The sequence below is a fragment of the Epinephelus moara genome, chromosome 13 (genome assembly GCF_006386435.1).
Source record: "Epinephelus moara isolate mb chromosome 13, YSFRI_EMoa_1.0, whole genome shotgun sequence".
Lineage (NCBI taxonomy): Eukaryota > Metazoa > Chordata > Actinopteri > Perciformes > Serranidae > Epinephelus > Epinephelus moara.
Window position 1 is genome coordinate 9901958 of NC_065518.1, and position 24476 is coordinate 9926433.

At 41.8% G+C, this 24476-nt stretch overlaps 1 protein-coding gene across 4 annotated transcripts in view; it reads right to left on the minus strand.

Annotated features, from left to right (window-relative positions):
- The window catches only part of LOC126399567 (uncharacterized), a 50876-nt gene that overhangs the window by 13925 nt on the left and 12475 nt on the right, over positions 1-24476 (minus strand). The window contains exon 1 of one of the 4 annotated variants that reach the window (XM_050059624.1): positions 14145-14150. The exons of the other annotated variants lie outside the window; for them this stretch is intronic. The gene's annotated coding sequence lies outside the window, so the exon portion shown is untranslated. Of the gene's footprint in view, positions 1-14144; positions 14151-24476 lie in introns of those variants that run through there. 4 annotated transcript variants of the gene reach the window in all.

The window sequence follows — 24476 nt, forward strand, 5'->3', positions numbered from 1 at the left end:
GTTGGGGGTTGTGGGATGAAGAGCTGAGGGTTGGAGGTTGTGGTATGAAGGGATGAGGGTTGTGGGATGAAGAGCTGAGGGTTTGGGGTTGTGGGATGAAGAGCTGAGGGTTGTGGGATGAAGAGCTGAGGGTTGGGGGATGAAGAGCTGAGGGTTGTGGGATGAAGAGCTGAGGGTTGTGGGATGAAGAGCTGAGGGTTGGGGTTGTGGTATGGGAAGTTGAGACAGAGTGGGTGAGTCTTCCATTTGCCTGCTCGAATGTGGATGAAGCCCCCTGGTGGTTGCTGCTTTCTGTAGGGGGAGAAGGAGAGAAGGAAGAGATAACAGCATAAAAAAACAAAGAAGAAAAAGGTTTTTGGGGGGGAGGGATGTGAGAGCTGAGTCAAAAGGGAGAGATACGGATCAGGTGTGCTTAAATACATTTTTTTGCGGAAATAGGATGTGATAGACGTGGTCTTTGTTTCCAGACTTAGTTATAAAACTTCATTTATTGAAGTCTGCAAAGTAACTAAAGTTACCACATAAATACAGTGAAGTAAAAGTACCATATTTGCCTCTAAGATGTAGTGAGGGTATAAAGTAGCATCAAATTAGTCCAGTCAATCTGTGGTTTGACCCAGGAAAAATTCCAGTAGCAGTCATTCAAGATTTTATGTGATCCAAGGTTTTATGAGACACCCAAATAACATATTAAACATATTAACAATATACCAAAATATACTTAGTGGATCAAGGTTAATTCAGAGGTTGAAATTTAGGGCCTTTGTATCACAGCATCACACTAAGGAGTGCTTATCTCTGCTTCTGAACTTGCTATTTTCATATAATTTATGTCTATACATTGTTTTTTAAGGATGTTCTTTCACGTTGTCTGGACTGTTCTGTCCATTATATCAAATCCATCTGCAGCCTTACTCCAATACACGGCTGCTGAGCTCCTCCTGCTACGGTTCCAATTTGACTGGCCCGCCGCCAATACTGCACCTCTTCCCGGACATCGCGCGCACTCCTCGTCGGAAATACATCCACCGCGGATCCTGTCAGAGCTTCCACATCAATGACTCCACTGCCATAAATTCCATCTGGTCCACAACCCGACGTCCACCGAGGAACTCACGTCGGACTGTGGACTGCAGTGTATTAGCCAACTTGGCCAGGTTGGCTAATGTTAGCACCGCCACCGACCGTAGCGATGTCAACTTCGGACTATTCAACATCCGCTCTCTCATGGGCGAAGGATAACTCCTTCGGGACCTCTTCCTCAACCGTAAGTTTGACTTTCTCTGTCTAACAGAGATGTGGCAACAAACCAATGACTTTTCCCAACTGAACAAGTCCACTCCACATGGGTTTGTTTACACCTGTCAACCATGTCACACCAGCAGAGGAGGAGGTCTTACGATAATCTACTGTGGAAAATCTCACCTCTCTCCGTCCCTGTGTATGCTTCTTTCAAAACAGTGATTTTACAAATACGTGGTCCAACACCAACTACAGTAGCCACCGCCCACCTAAACCCAACAAGGACTTCATTTATAAATTTTCTACCTTCCTCACTCACATCTGTTCCTTTTCCCCCAATATAATTCTGCTGCGAGATATTAATATACATGTGGACAACATCAACCACCCTCTTACTAAGATTTCACTTCATGCCTGGACAGTTTTGGATTACAACAGTACATTAATCTCCCAACACACTCAAAAGGACATATCTTGGACTTGGTTTGCTGCTCCGGTGTCACTCCTTTCAACTGCTCTGGAAATGATCTCCCCATTTCTGACCATATCTTAATATCATTCACCACGAACCTAACACTGTCCAAAACTAAACCACTACAGGTCATCTCATATCGCAATATCAAAAACATTAATCTATTAATCTAACAGCCCTCACATCAGGTTTGGAAACTCTCCCCAACATCAACTCCTCTGCCTCAACTGATGAACTGATCTCTCATTATAATATTAGTCTTCACACTCTCCTGGACTCAGTTGCTCCATTAAAAACCTGAACTGTATCCTTCACCCACTCTGCCCCCTGGTTGTCACCCCATCTACACCAACTCAAAGCCACAGGACGCCAACTGGAACAGCTCTATAGGAAAACTTGTCTCACTATTCACAAGCAAATGTACCACAGCCATATTCTGTTTTACAAGGACTCTCTCTCCACAGCAAAATCACAATACTATGCTGAATTAATCAGTGCTGGCGATGGGAACAATCAGGCACTGTTCTCACTGGTCACCAACACCCTCCGCCCACCGGACTCTCTTCCTCCACAGTTAATGATTACTATAACTGATTACCGTAACTGTAAATCCTTCACGTCCCAGCCTTCTCACCTCTCCTCCGGTGTTCCCCAGGGCTATGTCCTTGGCCCCATCCTCTTCATTATCTGTCTCCTCCCCCTTGGCCATATTTTTCAAAAACACAATATACAGTTTCATTGCTATGGAGATGACACCCAGCTCTATTTCTCCACCAATCAATCTCTCATCCTGGACAGTACTCTATCATTCCAAACACATCAATAACGTCACCCCGACTGCATATTTCCATCTTCGCAATATCAGCCAACTTCGTCCCTCCCTCACATCCAACAGCACCGCCATACTGGTCCACTCCCTTGTTACCTCTCGTCTGGATAACTGCGACACCCTTCTCACTGGTCTCCCCCTCAAATCCATCCATGAACTTCAACTGGTCCAAAATGCTGTCGCCCAGATCATCACCAGAACACCATCCTCCAGCACATCACTCCTGTCCTCCATCAACTCCACTGGCTTCCCATACAATGCTGCGTCCAATTCAAAACCCTACTGCTCACATTCAAGGCCATCCATAACCCTGCTCCTTCATATCTCACTGACGTCCTCCACACCCACACACCCAGCAGGACTCTCAGATCCTCCTCCTCCTCAATCAGCCTCACTGTTCCTCCAGCCCACCTGACCACCATGGGGTCCAGAGCCTTCAGCTGCTCTTCACCCCGCCTCTGGAACTCCCTCCCACCTGATATTTGAAATATTCAATCCCTGGACACTTTCAAATCCAACCTCAAAACATATCTGTTTAAACAAGCCCATCACTGCTAAATGTCATTGTCATTGCTAACTTTTTTAATGTTTTATAATTGCTGCTGTGTTGTTTTTTATTTATTTATGCTCTATGTACAGTGATCTTGAGTGTCTTGAAAGGCGCTGATAAATAAAATGCATTATTATTATTATTATTATTATTATTATTATTATTATTTTGTTTAACTTCATGGTAATGAGCTCTGACGCTGTTTGGCAGCACTGTTTGAATGTTCTAAGTAATTTCCATATTCGAGTACTCTCATTACATTATTGACGAGTACTCGAGTACTTGCAAAACAAACAAAACAAAAAAAACAGCATTAGAATAGGGTCACATTTAGGCCAACAACAGAACTCAAGTGCAATTTCAAGCTTGTTTATTGAACAGCCAGGCTTTAATTAGCCTATTAAACAGTACACTCACCCTCAACGAAGCTTAACGGGAGCATATCTGTAGTGAGCATCTTTGTTAGAAGCTGGGTTGTCTTCTCCGCTCTTGCAGCATCGCAGCGGCGTTTGCTAGCACTGCTAACAAAACCGGTGATAGGAGGCTGCCTACTGTCCGTCTCTGCGGTCTTCTCTTTGTGCTTGATGCGCAAATGGTTGAGCATAGAACTGGTTGTTCTGTGATAAGCTAGTTTGATATTACACAGCTTACACTCCACGGTTGTTTCGTCGATCTTTTCAAAATACTTACAAACGTCACACTTCAACTTCTTCGCCGCCGCCATTTTGGGGTCAAGTGACGGGGCTTACCTGCGTCTGTGTTGTATGCGGCTGCGCACGTGACTGCGCCCCGTCCAATGAAATGCGAGTACTCGAATCTCAATATGTGTAACGAATACTGACGTTCAAAACGAGTACTCGAGTACTCATGCTTATCCCTAGTTGTGAGGTGGGGTACCAGCACTTGTCCCACAGACGCTCAATCAGATTGGGATCTGGGGAATTTGGAGACCAAGCTGATGCGTTGAGCTCTTTGTCCCATTCCTCAGGCCATTCCTGAGCAGTTTTTATGGTGTGGCATGGTGCATTGTCCTGCTGGGGGGGGCACTGCCATCGAGGAGTGCTGTTGTCACAAGGAGTGGTACTTGGTCTGTAATAGTGTTTGGTGGGTGGAGCACATCAGGTTGTATCCACATGAATGCCATAACCCTAAGTTTCCCAACAGAACATTGCGCTGTAACAAAATGATCAATGTTAATCACTTCACCTGTCAGTGGTTTTAATGATTTGGCTTATCAGTGTATGTGGGCATCTTGTGAGAAAGAGTTAGTAGGTTTTTGGAGGAAACAGCCCCTCTAGTGGATACCATAGACAGTAACAAACAGACTTTGGCCCGATGCTTTGGACTTTTAATGGAATTGCACCTTCCTTGTTTATTGTATGGTCGTACAAGTGGATTTATTTCCTTCTTAATAGCTGTGAAGCTTTTTTCCGCCCACATTTTTGTGAATGCTTAAAATTTAAAGCCAAATTTCCACAGCCTTTAAAAGCTCTAAATGAATTTAAATCATGACTTCCCCAATGCCTCTAAACCACTTTACATCTTTATCTTTGAAAAGAACTGATTTAAGAACAGATTTCAATGTGTCACGATAAAGTATTAGTGTTTATGTGTCAACTCCTACTTGCTCAGCATCTGGATTTGGCCTGTGTCGTTTTGTGGGAGGGCTTTCTGGAATGATGACTGAATCCTCCGAGTCTGATGAATCAGAGGATGATGTTAGGCAAGGCTCAGAAGAGTACAGGCAGTCAAATTCTGACCCTGATTGGAGAAGCAGGAGAAAGAAAAAAAAATATTATTCACAGTTCCCTCAAACCTGTCCCTTATGAAATGAACAACATAAGCCCCATGTGACACAGAGGAACTCACTTATCTGTCACATACAATATATTACAACTTTAACTGAAACAAGCCTTTGTCATATTTGGTGGTTAGGGATTCTTTACTTTACCTTCATCGTCATCAGACTCAGTCCCCGAACTGTCAACAACTTCACCATCTGTTACAGACACAAAAGCTTGTGTAAACATTACAGTCATTGGATATCTAATAATTTCACATTCACCTGCTCACTGAAATTTACTCAATCTGGATTATTACCTTTTAATGACTTTTTGTAGTATGTCAATTATTTAAGCAATACATCCAAACGTAAAGGGTGTTGTTAGGGAGGGGAGCATAGAAGACAAAATGTATATAAGAAAAATGTTCAATTCCAAAACACTGAGGAAATTTCCCATAATTTCCCAGGTATTCCACTATGCGTCACCAATTCTAAATGACTAAAATGATAGTATTAGAACGTAAGGCTCTTTGTGCAAATAAACCTGTCTATTTCTTATCTGCAGCCAAAAACTTTGTCAGACTTAGCTGTGTTATTCAAACAAATTTTTGAACATCCCCAAGTTTTGCTTCAAGCAGCATTCTCCTTGCAGAGAGTATCAGCACAGTTTCTCATAGGTTAAAAAAAAATCTAATTTGTTCATTATTACGATAATTAAAAATTAGTGCTGCACAATTTGATAAAAATGTGCGATTGCGATTTGAGTGAACAATATCACGATTTGTGATTGCGATTACAATATAATACATAAGTGGTATCATTAGTCTTCTTGCTTGATTCAGTGTTTCCTCTACATTGTATCAGGGGGGCACTGACCTGACCTGACATAGTTATTGTTATGGACAGTGTGTCAATGACCATCAACAGACTGAGCACAGTCAAAGACGCTGCTCGCACAGCAGCACGGCACTGTACACACAGCGGAGCGAGCCTGTGTTGCATTCAGGTGTTGTCACGTAAATGACAAATTCCAGCATGTGAATAAGCCACCGACGCCCCAACATCTGGCTTTTTAATGCAATGGGTAAGCGTCTAATCGGCATTCACATTCGTCAAATGACTGCAGTAGTTGAGTGGTATTTATCCCCTCTGGCTCTGATCGACATTGATGGGAACACAACACCAGGGTAAATTCGCTAATTTTAGCCCCTTCACTGGCGAGCTGCAATGACAAGTCACCACAAAATACCATATGCCTCCGCCTAAACTGCTCTCAAAAAATAGTTTCAAATTAGTTGACACCGAGTTTGAGATAGACTTAGTAAGTTAGAGATGTATAAAAAGGAGTGACCACCATAATATTTTCACTGGTCTCTGGGCTCATCGCTATTGTTTACTGACCTAACCTGTTCATGACATTGAACCAGACGGCAACCTCCAGGGCGTACGACTGACGTTAATGTGGAAATGCTGAAAACTGCAATTCATCGACTGGCCACTGGGGGCTGGCTGCAAAACAGAGCAAATTCCCATAGACTAACATGTCAAAATGCCCAACTTTACAGCTAAAATAAACATGGTTACATAGTGGTGCAAAAAGCGGTTTTGGTCCCTTTGGCTTATTTCATCATTCATGACAAGTGTACGGGGGATGAATTTTTTTTTAATAACAATCCCGTTTAAATGTTATTAAGACTTAAAGTTCTGCATAACTAAAGGCGTGGTCACTTTGACTGACAGGCTGTGAGCTCGGCCTCACTGCAGACCACTCAACTTGTCCTACCTACTTTGTTTTGAGCACACCAAGAAAAAACCCAAAAACACAGTAAGGGATACTGTCTGCTGCAGTGTGCACAGCCCTGATCTACTGGCAGTGGGAAAGGAGTCTACAATATAGTTTTAGCGGGTTTACCCACGTTGGAAAAAAAACTCAGGTAAACCAGAGCCAAAGTTAACCCCACTCACCTGCGTGCAAGGCATGTGCACCTGGCTTGAGCTGTAACATCAGTTCACCAACAAACAATCTACACGATAAACACACTGCACTGCTACATAAATAGCTGAGCAAAACTTGGGAGGAGCAGCTTGTCACTTAAATGAGAACAGCGTAAGGGTTGCCCAGCCTTAAGTGAATCGAAACGTGCCTAACTGTGGCGCTAATCCACTACAGCAGCAAGCAGCAAGCAGCATGCGGGGACTTGGCTAGGGTTTCGAGGAGTTGTAGCATTTCAGCGTCAAACAGTCTGCACTGTGCACCCACTGCACTGCTGAATTCACAACTATAAGGACATACATGCTCTTGCTCGGCTGCACACAGCTCACTAAATAACACTACCTAACATCATACCCTGAGTTATACCTGACAGGAGTTTGCTGCTGGACAAGCTAAAACAATTTTAAACACACTTACAATTAAAAAAACATTTATGGCCTGGTGAACTGGTTACAACATCATTGTTCAGCTGTCATCCCTTTCTTTGTTTACTTTTGGCCATAAAACACCAAAACAACACATAAATAATAAGTACAGTAAAGTTCACTTTAAACTGACTCCACCAACACAAATAAAACAGCAAATGGGATAAGTTAACCTTCAGGGCTTTCTGACAGAGAGACCTTTCTGGAAGAAATCTTTTCATTTTAACCCAAACCATCATCTTTTTCATAAAACTTCAGGAATATCTGGCTGAAAACTCTGAAAGGAAACTTCTCCAAACAGCCATAACACGTGGATTAACAACAAGATTTTCTCTGAAGAGGAAATAACGTTATCCTCATCGTTTTTCTCCTGGCTGTCTGCCAGCCACTCTTTGACAGTGACACAGACTTTAAAAATAAAAGCCTATGCTAAAGATGACGATATGGATCAATGTTTTCACTTTGCATCGATGTGATTGGATCGTTGATCATTAAATCGATATATCGATCCAGATCGATGCATCATTACACCCCTATTAATTAGAATAAACTAACATTACCTAGTTTATTTAAGATTAGCAAACTCCCCACTAATGCAGTTTTCGCTTTTTTACTGTATCAGTGGTCGTTACAAAAAATACAAAAGTCACCCCACTAAGGTCAAGCCCTGGCCCCCTCTCAAGGTGCAAGTTCAGAGACAAAGAATGATAAGAGAGAGACACTAACGGAGTGACGAAAACATTAACTAACCTAAGTACTTTTACGAGTCTGTGGTGTAACATAAGGATAACGTTAGCATTAATCAGATGAGACATGATAGACATGAATATACACCAATCAGCCAAAACATTAAAACCACTGACAGGTGAAGTAAATAACATTAATCATCTTGTAACAGTGCAATGTTCTGCTGGGAAACCTTTAGTCCTGGCATTCATGTAGATGTCACTTGATGCGCTCCACCCACCCAAACATTGGGTATGGTATTATAAAAAAAATGTAGAAAATATTAGAGAAAAATAATCTTAAGTTCAGTGCGTGGTTTCTTTGATCTAAACTAAATTCATTTGATCTAAACTTATTTTTTCCCCCATTAGCAAGGTCAACAGGTTCTTGCATTAATGTTAACAGCCAGTGAGTGGCATTTGCGGTACATTCATCATTATCAGAAGAAGAACAAGAAGATGGAGCTGGACCTGAGAGGCAGGGCTGGACCAGGTCAAGCCCATTTGGCTCTGCAGTGAGCAACACTTGAGAAAATGGCGCCGTCAAAATCCATTTCAGCTAGAAATAAGGAGTGGAAGTGGGCGGGGCTTTACAGAGTAATTTTAACAACACCTGTTTTATCTATGCAGATTAACGCCACCTCTGGGGGTCATCTTACTCAAGCTGCTGTTGTACTAACTCTGAAAAAGTCAATGAACTCTAACACAGCTACTTTACACTGGGGAATTTACTGTGTAATTCGGAGCTTATGTGCCCCCAACTTACTGTGATTTATGACGGTCAACATCCTCCTGCAAACTCTGAGCTTAAGGTTTTCCACATGTTTGGGCTCATCTATCAGTGGTCGTCGGAGTAGCTTTGGATCTGGCAGTGCCTTCTGGGCTCTGGAGCAAATTCAAGAGATAAAGGGATATGTTCTTTCTTTTTTTTTTGTAAAGTTTGTTGAGTCGCTATAATCATTCCTTGTATCCATAGAGGTCTCCTCTCCAAATCAAACAAATGAAGAATTAAAACGGGTAAAAACACTGAATAAAGCAGTTTCATGTTTTAAAAAAATTGGCGTTTTTACGACGCTGCTCATCACGGAGGAGCTTCTAACTGTAGTGGCTGACAAAAAAACACGAATGGCCCTATCTAGACCCAACATTTGGTTTGTCTGTTCTGGGCCACTGTAGACACATGGCAATGCAACATGGTGAGGACCCCTTCCTTGTGTAGATATAAATGCCTCATTCTAAGGAAATGACAACACTACAATTCTTATTTTTAGGTGTTTAGAAACTAAAGAAAATATCAGTCTTCAATTATATTCCATTTCTGCCAATATATCCCCCTAAATTCTGCACACTGGCCCTTAAGTTTATGTGCAAATTAAACAAACCACATAGAGCCCGGCTGGATGCTTCCCCAAGTCTTCATGCTAAGCTCAGCTAACCAGCTGCTGGCTGTAGCTTCACATTTAACATACAGACATGAGACAGGTAAAGATCTTTTTGTGTAACTCTCAGCAGCAAAGTTAATAAGCATGCTCTTCCCCAAATGTCTAACTGTTCCTTTAAAACATGCATTTTTGCACACAACGAGGACTGTGGCTTTTGAGTCTTATTAATGTCGGAGGACGGATCTCTTCATTGGACAGGAGGACTGATTATAGTGACCAAATACTCTTTTCAATATAGACATGTAAGAATTGTTTTAGGACCCAAAATAATAATGCTCACCTTTCCATTTCAGTCTTAAAGTTCTGCAAATAAAACAAGAAATACATCATCAGTCTTCAGATTACTTTGAATGAATTCAACCTTTCCTGAGTTTTAATAACTACCTGTATGAACGAGTCATCAGCCCCCAAGTCTTCCATTTCTTTCACAGTGTCAGAGAGTGAGAATGTGTCTCTGCTGATCTCTGTGATCTTCTGCATCATACGAATCTTCTGACTCTCTTCTTCTTCTAATGCTGCTATTCTGGTTTCTTCTTCCGTCTTGAGAAAATGACGAAGCTTCTCAAAGTCGTCCCTCATCTTCTGCTCTGTGGTGCGTCTCTGACTCTGTGGGTCACAGTAAGAACTGCTCAGTCTCTACACTTCTTAATGTGATAAAGATTTTTCAGATAAATTTAAAAGATGCTGCTGACAAACCTGAATGTGCTTGATGGATGAATCACAAAATTGTTTGACCTTTTCAAAAGCTTCCTGCTTCTGTCTGATGGTCCTGGAAGGAGTCTGAAATAAAAACATTCACTTGAATTTATAAAAAAGAAAAACTCAATACAACAACTCCAAAAGTTCTTCCAGCTATCAAAACTAGTCTGGATGAGATATTGTTTTCTTTGTCAAACCCAAGAATAACTAATGCTGAATATAAATGTCTGTGCACAACACTTAAAAGAACACTTCACCCCCAAATATTATAATATTCATATCAGTTTTTCAGCCCGTGTTACATTGAATTTGTGAGGGAAACTTAATTTTTCTTGCATGCCTCCACAGTGAACGAAGAATCCAAAACAGAGAAAATTCTTGATGAATTGGAGTAAAAGGGAGCCGTGTTTAACCAGCCTGTTCTCATTCCAAAGTCGTCAAATACCACCGCCAAGTCAGTGATTACAATGTCAGTCACCGACACTAAAGTCACCTTTCACAGTGTTATATGACTGCTTCAGTTTGTAACGTGGCTGGACAAAATCTTTTTGCGGCTGACTGGCACCTGCCAGTTGGCCAGACAGCACCTGCCATGGCGTCGCAACGACGTCGTGGCACGCACACGTCCCCGAATGTCCATTTTTTTAAGGGCGGGACGGCTGCGCTCTGAGATAAAGGCTGAATTCAAATGTCCACAGTTAACCGCACTTGCAGACTCGTGGAATTTGCAGGCGCGTTCCTGGGAAGTCTGGAAGTGCTGAGGGCTATTCAATGCTACAATTCATCCAGTCCACAAGGGGCCCTTAAACAGACTTTCTGCAGACTTCCAGAGAGTCCACTTGAGTGCAGACTTCAGCAGACTTCACTGATTTAATAACCCACAATTCATTGCAATACCGACGTGACTCAGTCTGCAAGTCCAGAGGGTGGACATTTGGGCTGTCCACCCTCTGGACTTGCAGACTGAGCCCTAGCGGACTTCAGTTGTACGTAGTATGATGTATTTACTGTCATCACGTAAAGCCTGCAAGGGCTAAACAAAAATGTAGTAATATGTCTCTGCATAACAGGTTCCAGGCACTACTTACTTTAGAAGACAGTCTTTTGTTGTTTTTCATCCATTTTTTAGCCTATTTCACTGCACAGCCTGATAGGTTGCAATAATATAATGTATTTTCAGTCCCTCTACAGCCTGTACTTAAACATATTTCTGTATCATGATGTGGTTGAATATTATTTCAGGCCCACACAGTTGAAAAACCCACAACGTCGCATCTGTATTGGATCTGTATTTTTGGAATGCTCAAATAAACGGGCCTTTTTCCCGAATGCAAGAACAGGATGTCGCGAAACACACCGTACAGCTTTCATAGGCTGCCTTTGTCGGACGGTGAGATGCTGAAGTTGTGGCTAGTTGTGCTACAAATGGATGCTAACACTCCTGTCCAGACACTGCACCTTGCAGACCATCAGGTCTGCAGTGCTCACTTCTCCCAAGATGACTACTGCCAGGCGAAGAAGAGAAGACATCCAATCCCGAAACACCTCTTCCTCAAGAAAACGGCTGTCCCACGAGTAGAGAGAGCTACAGACACAGTGGAGCAAAGCTTGTGACGTCACACAGCCCAGAGGTAAGGGAAAGGCTAGTATGCTATTTACAGGGATAACACTGGCAATCTGAACCGGTCAGTGGCGGAAAAAAGCACTTCTAATGTGCAAACTTATATGGGACGCATTTGCCCCCGTTACCGTTTTAGCTCGTTTCGCGGCTCCTGGCTGCATCCGCCTCCCTCAATACTGAACCAATTTTAGAACGAGTTGTACCTATGAATCATACGCACACATACACATGGGGAAATAGGGCCCAGGTTGAAAAATACCGAAGTTATCCTTTAAGTCTGCTGAAGTCTGCACCCCAAGTGGACTCTCTGGAAGTCTCCAAGAGGTCCACTTGAGGCCCCTTGTGGACTGGCTGAATTGTGGATTTGGAGCCTTCAGCAATCTCGGACTTCCCATGAACTCGCCCGCAAAGTCCACAAGAGTCCGCAAGTGTCCGGACATTTAGATTCAGCCAAAGTTCAACTTCTGGAATGCAGCAGCGCGCACTGCATGTCATGTGAGGAGGAACAACCAATCACAGCCGACAGATATCTTTCCCTTCTTCTGTAAATATTCAGTCTGATAAATACGGAAACATTGATCATGTTAGTGCAGGGCTACCCAGAGCTTTACATCTGTCCCACAGATGATAGGCCTACACACCAGATGATAGGCCTACACACTTATAAACAGCTCCTGGAAGAAGATCAGCTCTGCACTCAGGATTTTTGGTAAAAAGGCTATACTATGCTTGTTAGGGTTGCTTAGCAACCTCAGACGTAACCTGCTGCCACACTCTTGAAAGCTGGCACAAAAAAGGCACAAGAGTAGCTCACGGCACCTGACCTTGCGTTTTCCAGGCGGTTAAAGATGCAGCATGTGTACGGCCCCTAAATTAGTCCTCTTTTTCATCTTGTTACATTGCTGGTTGCTGCTTTACAATTACAAAAGTCACATAGCCTACATGAGCATGTGAGTGACCTCACCTGATAAGACGCTGAGTCACTGCTGTGTCCTCCTGGGGGATCAGACTGACCTCTCCTTCTGTAGTTTTCACTCAAACTCTTCAGAGCGAAATTAATCTGAGGTTCAAGGTCTATAACTTGCTGACAAAGGGGGCATTTCCGATAGAGTTCCCCCTTCCAGTCTTTGTGCACGCAGGTCTTACAGAAGCTGTGGCCACACTTAAGCATCACAGGCTCTGTGAAAATATCACGACAAACTGGACAAGACAGATCCGGAGTCCAATCTGCATCTCTCTGCATTTCGCTCACAGTGGAGGTAGACGACTCGTTTGACTGCTGTTCCATGTTTGCCTCCGTTATGGCTGTAAATCAAATAAACACATTATTAAGAAATATACAGTCACAGGTTCCTCAAAGGGAACTATAGTTATCATACTGAACATGAAACTACGACGGAGCATTAGGGCCACATTGAAGAAAAAAAAATTCGGAGATTTCGAGAATAAAGTCATAACTGAGAAAAAGTCATAATATTACGAGAATAAAGTCGAAATATTATGAGATTAAAGTCGTAATATTTCGAGAATAAAGTCATAANGGCCTAACAGAAACATGCGTTCGTTTGGGGACAAGTTAGTGGTCACATTACTCGTTCCACAGGCGAAGGACCCCGGACACATAGCCTACAGTAAATACACTGGTTGTAGCCTAAGTAACTTTTAACATACGTGAGTCTTTGTGACTCTTAACTCTTGTCCCATAACTAATGCTTGTTTCTGTTTCACTTACGGTATTTTCACATGATTAAGTCACATCCCGTTATTTCCTCTGTAAACCGCAGCCTACAAGCATGCTGTGTCAATAAATAAGCTCAGACACTGTTAGAAATGTAGTATTTAGCCTAATAACATCATGCTACAACAGTAATAACGTCAGCTTTAGTCAAATGGCTCTAGCTCTCCCACTAAATGTCATAAACTCTGGACACATGATTTTCCCTGTATGTTGACATGATAATGGCCGCGTTTCCCAGATCGCTCTTCTTCGAAATATTACGAGTTTTTTCTCGTAATATTTCGTCTTTATTCTCGAAATCTCCGATTTTTTTTTTTCTTCAATGTGGCCCTAATACTCCGTCGTATGAAACACTGAAATACTGAAACATTAATTCTCTTTCTGCTTCACATGAAGCTCAGAGCAACAGTTACAGAGTGACGCCTCCTTCACATGAAGCTCAGAGCAACAGTTACAGAGTGACGCCTCATCAGAAATGGTCACAGCTACACAATAAACTTACAGTATAGATGCATAAACACGTGTTCTCTACATATTTATTATCCATGAACATGTATATATGTATGTATGTATATATATAAAGCTGACCCTACATGGCTTACCAAGCCATACTAAGACATATTACCTTGAGTTAACCTCACTACAAGGTCATTACGATTCATCCTTGTGAGAATGTCCACTGTGGTCTCCACAGCACCGTCTCTCCCATAAACCTGCACCATTTTATCCACAGTTCCCTCTCTGGTCACGTTCTCCAGCTGGGACTGCNTATAAAGCTGACCCTACATGGCTTACCAAGCCATACTAAGACATATTACCTTGAGTTAACCTCACTACAAGGTCATTACGATTCATCCTTGTGTCCACTGTGGTCTCCACAGCACCGTCTCTCCCATAAACCTGCACCATTTTATCCACAGTTCCCTCTCTGGTCACGTTCTCCAGCTGGGACTGCAGAATGGATTTGCATCCTTCTCTCACATTCTGGGTCAAGTACCAGTGAAATCTCTTTAGCTCCACCTCAGTCAGATCGTCCAGGTGTTCTGTCAGGACCTTCTCAATTCGCACAGGTGTGGTCATTTTGAACTTCAATGGATGTCAAACAATTAGTCTGCGAACTTCTCTACAGCTGTGAACTGACTGTCAAAGACAATAGAAAAGAAGTTAGTTAGAACAAATTACATACATCAATGAGTTTTAAGTTTTAGGGGTCAGTTTTGCCTGTAAAGTAGAAGTCTTTAGATACAAACAAACAAAACATAAGGATTCAAACCATCCCAACAAAAGGCTGTCAGTCAGTGTAACTCCTCTTGTATCGACCCAGTACCTACAGCATTTTTAAGCTGGTGTTCGACAGTGTTTCAAGTCAAGTCCTGAATACTAAATACATCTCTTCAAACAGGCATCCTCCCAGATTCCTTCAACACAGCTGTTGTAAAACCCATACTAAAGAAACCCAACCTAGGTGGAAATGCACTGCCCAGCTACAGGCCGATAGCCAACCTTCCATTCATTAGTAAGATACTTGAAAACATAGTTTCAGTGCAAATGAATTCATTTCTTTAAAAAAAATAGCATCCTGAAGGAATTTTAATCAGGCTTTAGAACACACCACAGCACTGAAACTGCTCTTAGTAAAACAATCAGCGACCTCAGACTAAATTCTGATCAAAATAAGATCTCAGTTCTCGTCCTCTCAGACCTCAGCGCAGCATTTGACACAATTGACCATGACATCCTCGTCAAGTTGGTTGGTCTTGTAAGGCTCAAAGCCTTACCACGGGCCTTGTAACAGATCTCCAATTAAAGTATCAAAATAACTGTCGGAAATAACTAATAGTCTTTATTAATTATGTTACATAATGTGACTTAATTAACATTAAATCACCCCGTTGGGCACCATTCCAAAATCATGTGTCTGAGAAACATGACCTCTGTTTTGGGGTACACAAGGTAGCTACCTCGGTCAATTATTATTCATATTGTACATGCTGCCACGTGGTGACATCATTAGAGAAAACAATGTTTCCATAGTTACGTGGATGACACACAACTGTATATCTCTGCTGAACCAATTTGGTAATAAATGGATGAGCAATAATTTCTTCAAAGCCACTGTGTGTCGGAATTTCTCCCATCTAACTCTGAAATTCTATTTTGCATTCAAACGGATGGCGCACTCTAGCGCCTCACCGTTACAAACGCGTATTGCAACAATGGTAGTCGCTGTGTACCAAAAAGCTATGATAACACTTAGGGCTGCACGGTATATGCGGTAGACGGTAGAAATGATATAAATTTGGCCCACGGTAGAGATTTGCGCTCTACCATCCTATCGTCGATGATGTCATCGCACCTGCCTCAGTGTGAAAATGGCTGCGAGCACAGAGACAGCGGAGCAAGAGGAGCTGGTTCACGTCCGTGATTTAGCGTAGCACGTGCAACATGTGTTGCTGGAGAACTTGTGAGTGAGTGAGTTAATGTCTTATGAACAGCCCCGGACTTCTCAGACTCTTTTAGCGACTTACCGCTCAGAGGGAACTCATTCAGTGTCTCCTCTGGCAGCAGCACAGCGTCTCTCCCTCTCCTCTCTCGCCGTGCGCACACGGGAGTTGGTTTTCGGCAAGAGAGTTTGTCATAAACCTTTGGTAATGTAAACCTATGTGACGCTAGGGGCTCCACAAAAAACTCCATATGTGAATGTGTGATAGTTGTGGTATCGTAACAGCCTGTCACGGGTTACAGCGTGATGATTAGAGGAGAAATGGCAGAGCATAAAGGTCCAGGTGGAAAAAACACAACTCAGTCATTTAGGATTTTGCTAAAAGAAGGAAATTACCTTTTGATATAGATCCCAGGGGACATTTTGCACCATAGAGTACTGGGTTTTAATTTTGAGATCTGCATTCTGCACAATAAATGCTCTTATCCGCTGCGAGGGTCATAAGGACAGAGGGATGTCGTATGCTGTAAAGCCCTGTGAGGCAAATTGTGATTTGTGATATTGGGCTTTATAAATAAAATTGATTGATTGATTGAAAAAATACATTATATCTTTGCTTTTGTTGTTGTTGTTTTTGTTTTGTTTTTTATCAATTTAGCTTTGCTAAGAGACTACAAAACCCATTCAGAAACACTTCTATTATAACTTCATTCTGCACAATAAATGCTCTAAAAAATACATTATATCTTTGCTTTTGTTGTTGTTGTTTTTGTTGTTTTTTTTATCAATTTAGCTTTGCTAAGAGACTACAAAACCCATTCAGAAACACTTCTATTATAACTTTTACACTTACATTTATACCGCGATATATACCATTACCGTGAAGGGATTCGATTTATACCGTGATATGAATTTTAGGTCATACCGCCCAGCCCTAATAACACTGATGAAACCATGTCATCCAATAATTCATGGAGCATTCATTCAGGCTCCTACACAGACACACACGATGAGAGTTGACAAACCCCATCCTCACCATGCTGGCTGTGTTTACAACATAGGACTGTTGGGGCGGGTGTAAATCGAAACAAACCAATCACGTCTTGTCTAACAGCTGTTAGTGGCGCAGCGCTGGCCTGTGATTGCATTACCTCTCTCCACCTGGGAAAGGCTACCCCGATGTCGACCCTCATTTTTTGAATTCTCCGGTCACGTTGCCTTTTTTGATTCCCTTTTTGCGCTTTCTTGGCGACAAGGATTCCGTCTCCTGTGATGCTGCATGTGCATGATCCTGCATTATGCTCAAAGAGTGGGACTTTGTTATGCGGCAGTAGTGCCAGTGTGGTAGCGAAGCGCCTCTTGCTCCTCTCCCTCGGCTTCTCAGGCATGCAGCGCTGGTCTGGCTCTCAACGAAAACACCAAAGGCGGGACTGTATGTCCCTTGCTGGTGTATGTATTCTCAAGATGGCGAAACGTTATGGAACCCCTCAGACGACTTACCCGCACAATGTACAAACAAATCCGAAATTCTCCTTTTACGAGAATAAGTCAGATTATTGGTGGAGGTGATAGTACACCAATAATGACATATTTAAGAATGCAGACATCGATTTTTGCCAATAAAAATGAAAAAACTGAAAATGTTACACAATGTCCCTTTAAGTTAAATGAAGACGAAACTGAAATCCTGCTTGTCGGCCCTAAAACAAAAAGAGAAATGCTGTTTAATAATCTGGGGAATTCAACCCCCTGGATTAAATCTGAGGTGACAAGTCTTGGTGTGATCCTTGATTCAGATCTAAGTTTCAAGTCCCACATTAACAAGGTGACGTGGCGTGGTGGGTGGTGCCGGCACCCCATGTGCAGGGGCGGTGCCTCACTGCAACGGTTGCAGGTTCGACTCCGTCTTGCAACCATTTCTGCATGTCAGCCGGAAGAAGATCAGGGATGCAGCCTTTGTCACTTACACCCCAAAGCTATGGAGCACACAGATATCAGGGAAGCTAGCTCGCTAAATATTTTTAAAAGAAAGCTAAAAACGTATCCGTTCACTTTAGCCTTTAACTTGCTCTGACTTCCTGATACAGGTCTGAAACTCTTTCTATTTACGCTACACGCTGCTTCAACTCTTTTAAATCTTACTTTATTATATGATTTATAGTTTTATGACTTTATGAATCAGTTGTTTTATGTCCATTTTGTCTATTTTCATGTGAAGCATGTGGGGCTGAACCACGGTTTGTGGGTGATTTACTAAGAGTGCTTGCACAAATGACAACAGGTGCAAACGTGTTGGAGACACCCTATTTAAATGAGGGTTTTGCGTGTTTTATGGTTTGCAGCTTGGTGAGTTTGGAGAGAAAGCGCAAAGTGAAATTCGACCCTATGGAATTAGAGGTGTTGGTAGATGAGGCCAGTAAACACTTAAATGAGCTACAGCAAAGAAACCTGACTGTCTCACAAAGGAACGCTGTATCACTAGGACCGCCAGGATTACAGCGCCCCTCCAAGCGCAGCAACGTCTGCCAGACCGTTATGTAACTTCATTGTTTATGCTGCGTGTGTGTTCAGAAGCACACAAAAATGCATTTTTGAGTAGGCCTGATTTCCGAGAAGTTATGATACAATAAAAAAATATTACAGATAGGACTGACAACCTCTCCAGTGTCTCATGTCAATTAATTAGGCCTTTGTATTTATTTTGTACTTTACTTTGTATTTGTCGGGGTTTTTTGGGGGTTTTTTTGCTGCTGTGCTGCTGCTGCGCCATGTCTCCAGTTGAAAGTGGCTTTGCTAAATACATTCTGCAATAATAAATTAGATTAATTTTTTATCTTTAATATTGTTGGCTATATTACGCATTTAATAAAAAAAAATGTATCGATACTCCTCCTCTCTGACACACACACACACACACACACACACACACACACACACACACACACTGAACTCGCGATTGAATGAATGAATGAATGAATGAACATTGGAAGCGGTTCAGCTGCGGTCACTGTTGAGATTACATTCGTTTATTATTAATAACAAAATTTATATATTTACATTTTCTCCTCCCAGCACACTCACAATTGCGTGTAAACACCCCATATTGCATATTCATTGCAGCAAACGTACTAACTGGATGCAGATACGCTATTTTGCACCTTTGAAAGACGCAACCCTTAGTGCGCACTGTTAGTAAATCAGTTTGTACATTTTTTTGCATGTGCAATGAGTTTGCACACGTTTTTATACACGCAAACCTTTAGTAGATACGGCCCAAAGTGTCCTTATTGTAAAGCACTTTGTGCTGCATTTCTTGTTTGAAAGGTGCTATATAAATAAAGTTCATTATCATTATTATTATTATTATTATTTACTGTTCATTTTCATTACTCAGTCGTCTCTGAATTACTCTACAAAACAGAACAGTGCAGATAATTTGTCATTAGTGTGGGATCCATGCACAGTACATGCTTTGACTAACCTCCACGCATTTTACAACTCCCTTCCTCAAACTTGAAAAGATTAGATTTTCCCTTGGAGACACTGGTAAATCCTTTGACAAGACCTGGAAGCCCTTTATGGAGTTTTTGAGTAAGGTTACTATTCACTCAAATTAATTGTAAACAAATAAAAGTATTAATAGTTTATAATGTGTTTTTGAAAAAAGCTCAATCACATGCAGTACTGTTTCACTTGTTGCAGCTGAATAAAACAGAGTTGATTCCAGCAATCAGAAACATAGACAACTGAACAGATTGTGAAAACTATTGACATAGCTGTTGAAAAACATAGATATATATGTACTCATGCACACACATATTTATTTTATATATATATGTATATATATATGTGTGTGTGTGTGTGTGTGTGTGTGTGTTGTGTTCAGTCTAAATAACCTGTCTCTTACCACAAGGAAGCACTCATCTTTGTCTTCAGTAGCCTTGAGTGCGGAAACTTGCAACTTCCTGTGGTTACTTCTTTAACTTCTTACTTTTGTCTACTAGCAGATGAGCTGAACCAAAATACAAATCAAAATTAATTTTTTTAAAAAGGGGCTAAACAACACACAATGAACAGCTGGTGAAATGATAACACAACAGGCTCTATACAGTAAAGCTAATCCAGGTTATTTAAAGAAAACTGCTAGCTATAGCTGATCATGTTAAAGATTCTAATTCTCCATTGGCACCATTTGCTGCTCACCTTTGTTTTGTTGCTGAATCCAATATTTTCACTAATGTGTAGCCGTGAGGAGTTGTTCCTGCTGCTTCATGTCCTTGTTCAATGCTGCTAATGCAGACAATGACTGTGAGTACTTTCACTTCCTCTGGCTTTGAGTTAGTTACTGTTGTCCAGCACTCTAGTGGAGAGAGCTGTGCACCACACTCAGACTCTCACACTGGTGCCAGTCTTATGATATGTATAATAATAGAAATATTGAAGTGAAGATAAACAAAAAGGAGAATTTATTTACTGTGGTCAACTATTTATGATGATGCTGGCTCACCAGTGGAACAAAGCAGGGACTGCTTCATGACCCCACAGTACCTGAGTTCCTGCCCACGATGATGCTACTGCCCAGGTTTAAAGGACAGGATCACATTTTTCAAGTCAGTCTTAAAACATTACTCATACGCAGAGGTGGGTAGTAACTAGTTACATTTACTCAGTTACATTTACTTGAGTAACTTTTTGGATAAATTGTACTTTTCAGAGTAGTTTTAATGCAAAACACTTTTTACTTTTACTTGAGTTATATTGTTTTAAAGCAACAATACTCTTACTTGAGTACAAAATTTGGCTACTCTACCCACCTCTGAGTACATAATTACACACACATATATATATATATATATGTTTAAAATACATGAATTTGCAGATTATTATTTTTGATTGATTACATTCATGTTATTATTTTACAAATAAATCAGACGTTACTCAACAGTTACGCAGTACTTGAGTAGTTTTTTCACCAAATACTCTTTTACTCTTACTCAAGTAATTATTTGGATGACTACTTTTTACTTTTACTTGAGTAATATTGTTCTAAAGTATCAGTACTCTTACTTGAGTACAATATTTGGCTACTCTACCCACCTCTGCTCGTACGAAACAGTTTGTGCTCGCTGTAAACATTCATGCTTAAGTTAATCTGAGGCTTCAGCAGTCTTGATTAATCACTGATGCTGAGTTTTAAAAATGCCGGCTATTTTGTAGCTTTCTGTTCACGTCACATCCCTCCTTGAGTATATCCAATCAGCACCAAGTAATCCCCAAGCCCCAGCCAGGAGTCTTTCGGGGCCGTTCTGAGTGCCTACCCCGAGGCAGGGACTTGTTTAGCCCCCGTAAAAGTTCCGGAACTCTGTCCTTAGGGGGTGGTTCCTGCGGTGGAGACACGCACCAACGGCCCCGGCCCCGTAAAATTACCCCGAAGTTCCTGCGGTGGAAACGGGCCTCATGACGTCAGCTACCAGAACCCCGGGGGATTCTATGGTAACTTCTGAGCAAGATGAGGCGACACATTCCTGGCATGAAGCCACCGTTGGACTTGGACAAGAAGAACAGACAGTTAAACGGAGTGCAAATGTCGCACGGCGTTTTATTGAAAAATGGAAACTAGACCAGGCTGGCCAGCCGCGGTCATGGCTGACCTACAACCCCCACACCAACACGATGAGCTGCAGCCTTTGCCGCAAGCACGCCAAAGAAACACAGAAGACAGGGTTGGATGTTCCTAAAGTTGGATTTTCATACTAAAAACGAAAGGTACTTTTAGTCAAACAAGGCATGATTTTTTTATTTGGCTGGTGAAAAATATGTTTGGCCGGTAAATTTTTGGAGGTCACTAACCAATGGCAGATGAGGTAAAAAGTTAATTTTACGCCCTGTGTGCAGCAGACCCTACGCCGTGGCCTACGCCGTTGTGAGCATTAATAGGTGTGTGGTGGTGTGTCTGTGTCACTCTGCAGTTACACCAACAAAACACTAGTTAGCAGTGGAGGTTTCTGTGAAGTGCTGTAAAACTTTCACACATTAAACATGGCTTAGTACACAAATCAGCTTCACTATAACTCGCAGCATTCACAGACAAACACTTGTCTTTATCTGGACACATTTTCCCCACAAATACAACATGCTAATGTTATTAGCACAAGCCTATGACATTTTACACTGTATAAATTAGCCTAGCGACCAGCAACCTTTTCCTTTTCTCATATAATACTAGGGACAACATAATCCAGTCCGGTAGGTGGTGGTGATACACCTAATTTTTGTTTGCTAGCTGCAAAGAAGATGCACAGGATGCATTGAGTGATGTCAGCGCACAAAAAGTTTGAACACTGATGGAGGACAAAACCGCATTGCTTGGCTTGTTGGGCGCAAAGTTGTTGTTTTTTTAAAAACTTCCCGCTGGCAGCTTGGATAAGAGCATGGTGCAAATTGTGCAACAAAGAGTTTTCGTATCACCACAGTACTTCTAGCCTACGATATTACCTCAGTGCAAAACATGTTGTTGTGAGCACGGACACCAGAGCTAACGTTAGCTACAACAGTCCTGGTAGACTACAGGCAAACGGTGTTGCCAGCCCACAATAGACCAGATGACGGGTTCAGAGCCACAATAAGGGGAACTGCCCATTGGTTCGACAGCCCATTGGTTCGACATCCCATTGTTCCGACCATATTAAACTCATTGTTCCGAAGTCCGTTCCGAAATCATCATGATGCCCTGTTGTTAAGGTCTGGTTAGGTTTAGGCACAAAAACCACTTGGTTAGGGTCAGGAAAAGATCATGGTGTGGGTTAAAATGAAAAAGAAAGTGACAAACACATAAGCCGTGAGCCTGCTCCGCCTCAAGCCGGTCGCGGCGCACCATACGCCCGCCACGAGCCGTTCAGCACCGCGGACAGTCAGACTAATGGGATGTCGAACCAATGGGCTGTTGAACCAATGACATGGACCCACAATAAGTAAGTCTACGTCTGACAAGTTAACAAACTCTCTGGCGAAATGGATTGGTACAGGATAAGGGGCTGGAAAAGGTGCTACAAATACCGTTGTCTGACCCAGCTTACGAACTGCCGTGCAGAGAGACAATTTCAAGTAAAATCAAGCAGCTTTATGACACGGAAAAGCAGACTAAAGAGGATTTATTGAAGAAAGCCGAATGTGTTGCTCTGAATGGGAATCATTGGACCTCGGTAAGCAATTCTAATTATGTTGGTGTGACAGCACACACTATTATCATCACAGACGGAGAATGGTGTCTTTTGTCTTAACCATACAGAAGACAAACACCAGGCACTATGCTGTAAACTGTGCGGAGCAATTTCTTTCTGTGGCAGAGGCCTGAACAAAGGGTCACCACAACTGGATCAGACTGCGCCCGAACCATGATGGCTGCAACAAGACAGCTGCCATTCCAGCACATGCCTTGTGTTGCTCACATTTTACAGAGAACCATCACTGTTTGCCTTGACAACTGTGGGCTTAGTGACGTGTTGGAAAAGTGTCGCAAGATAGTGGGTCACTTTAAGCATAGCCCAGCCAATACTGAGGAACTATACCAGGAGTAAACAGCACTTGGGCAAGAAATAGAGCCACTGATGTTTCCACAAGGTGGAATTCAACTCTGGATGTGATTTCACGTCTCCTAAAGAACCAAGAGGCTGTTAAGGCTACTCTTGGCAGACGGAGGCACAAACTAGCATTGTTGACCACAGCAGAGTGGACAAAACTGAAGAAGCTAGTGACCGTCCTTGAACCATGCAGGTAAACTTAACTATTTTATTAATGGGATTTATTGCTAGTTACCATGCCTTTGAAAACCTTTTAAATTGACTGTTAAAATATTTAAAGGCTGCTCAAATAAACCGCAGCTCTCCAAACAGTTTCATGTACGACAAAATAAACTTCAGTTTGAACAAAAAAAGCGACATTAGCTTGATTAGCTTTATTAGTAAATTATGCATTGATCTTGTCAACAGGATGTTGGGCATCAAATATAAAATATTTTTTCAGTATTTCTATAATAATAATGTACATTTTTCAAGCAAGACATCAGGATTCCACATTAACATAACACAGCAAGGAAAGTGACTTTATAAAATGTAATGGAGTACCATCTGCAAATCTAGAAAAGTCTGAATACAATCAAAACCTGACACAAATTTTAACAAACAAAGACAAAAAAAATATTTTACGTCAGTTCATTAAGAAACGTAGCTACGATGTAGGCTCTGCATCAACATGGCGATTACGCTGTAGCCCTCCCCAGAAATGTAACTACACGTTACATTTCTGGGTGACGCAGACGTCCTATTTCTGTAAGCTGAAACCATTTCCCTCAGTGGAAACAAAGCTTTTATTTACTTTAATTTCACAGATAAGAAACAATAAATTGTGAAGACAATAAAGCCTCCACAAAAATAGCATTTTAAGTCTTGTGTGTGATTTATCCTGGCTTCATATGAGCAGAGGAAATCTCCGCTAGCTGCTAGGCTAATTTATACA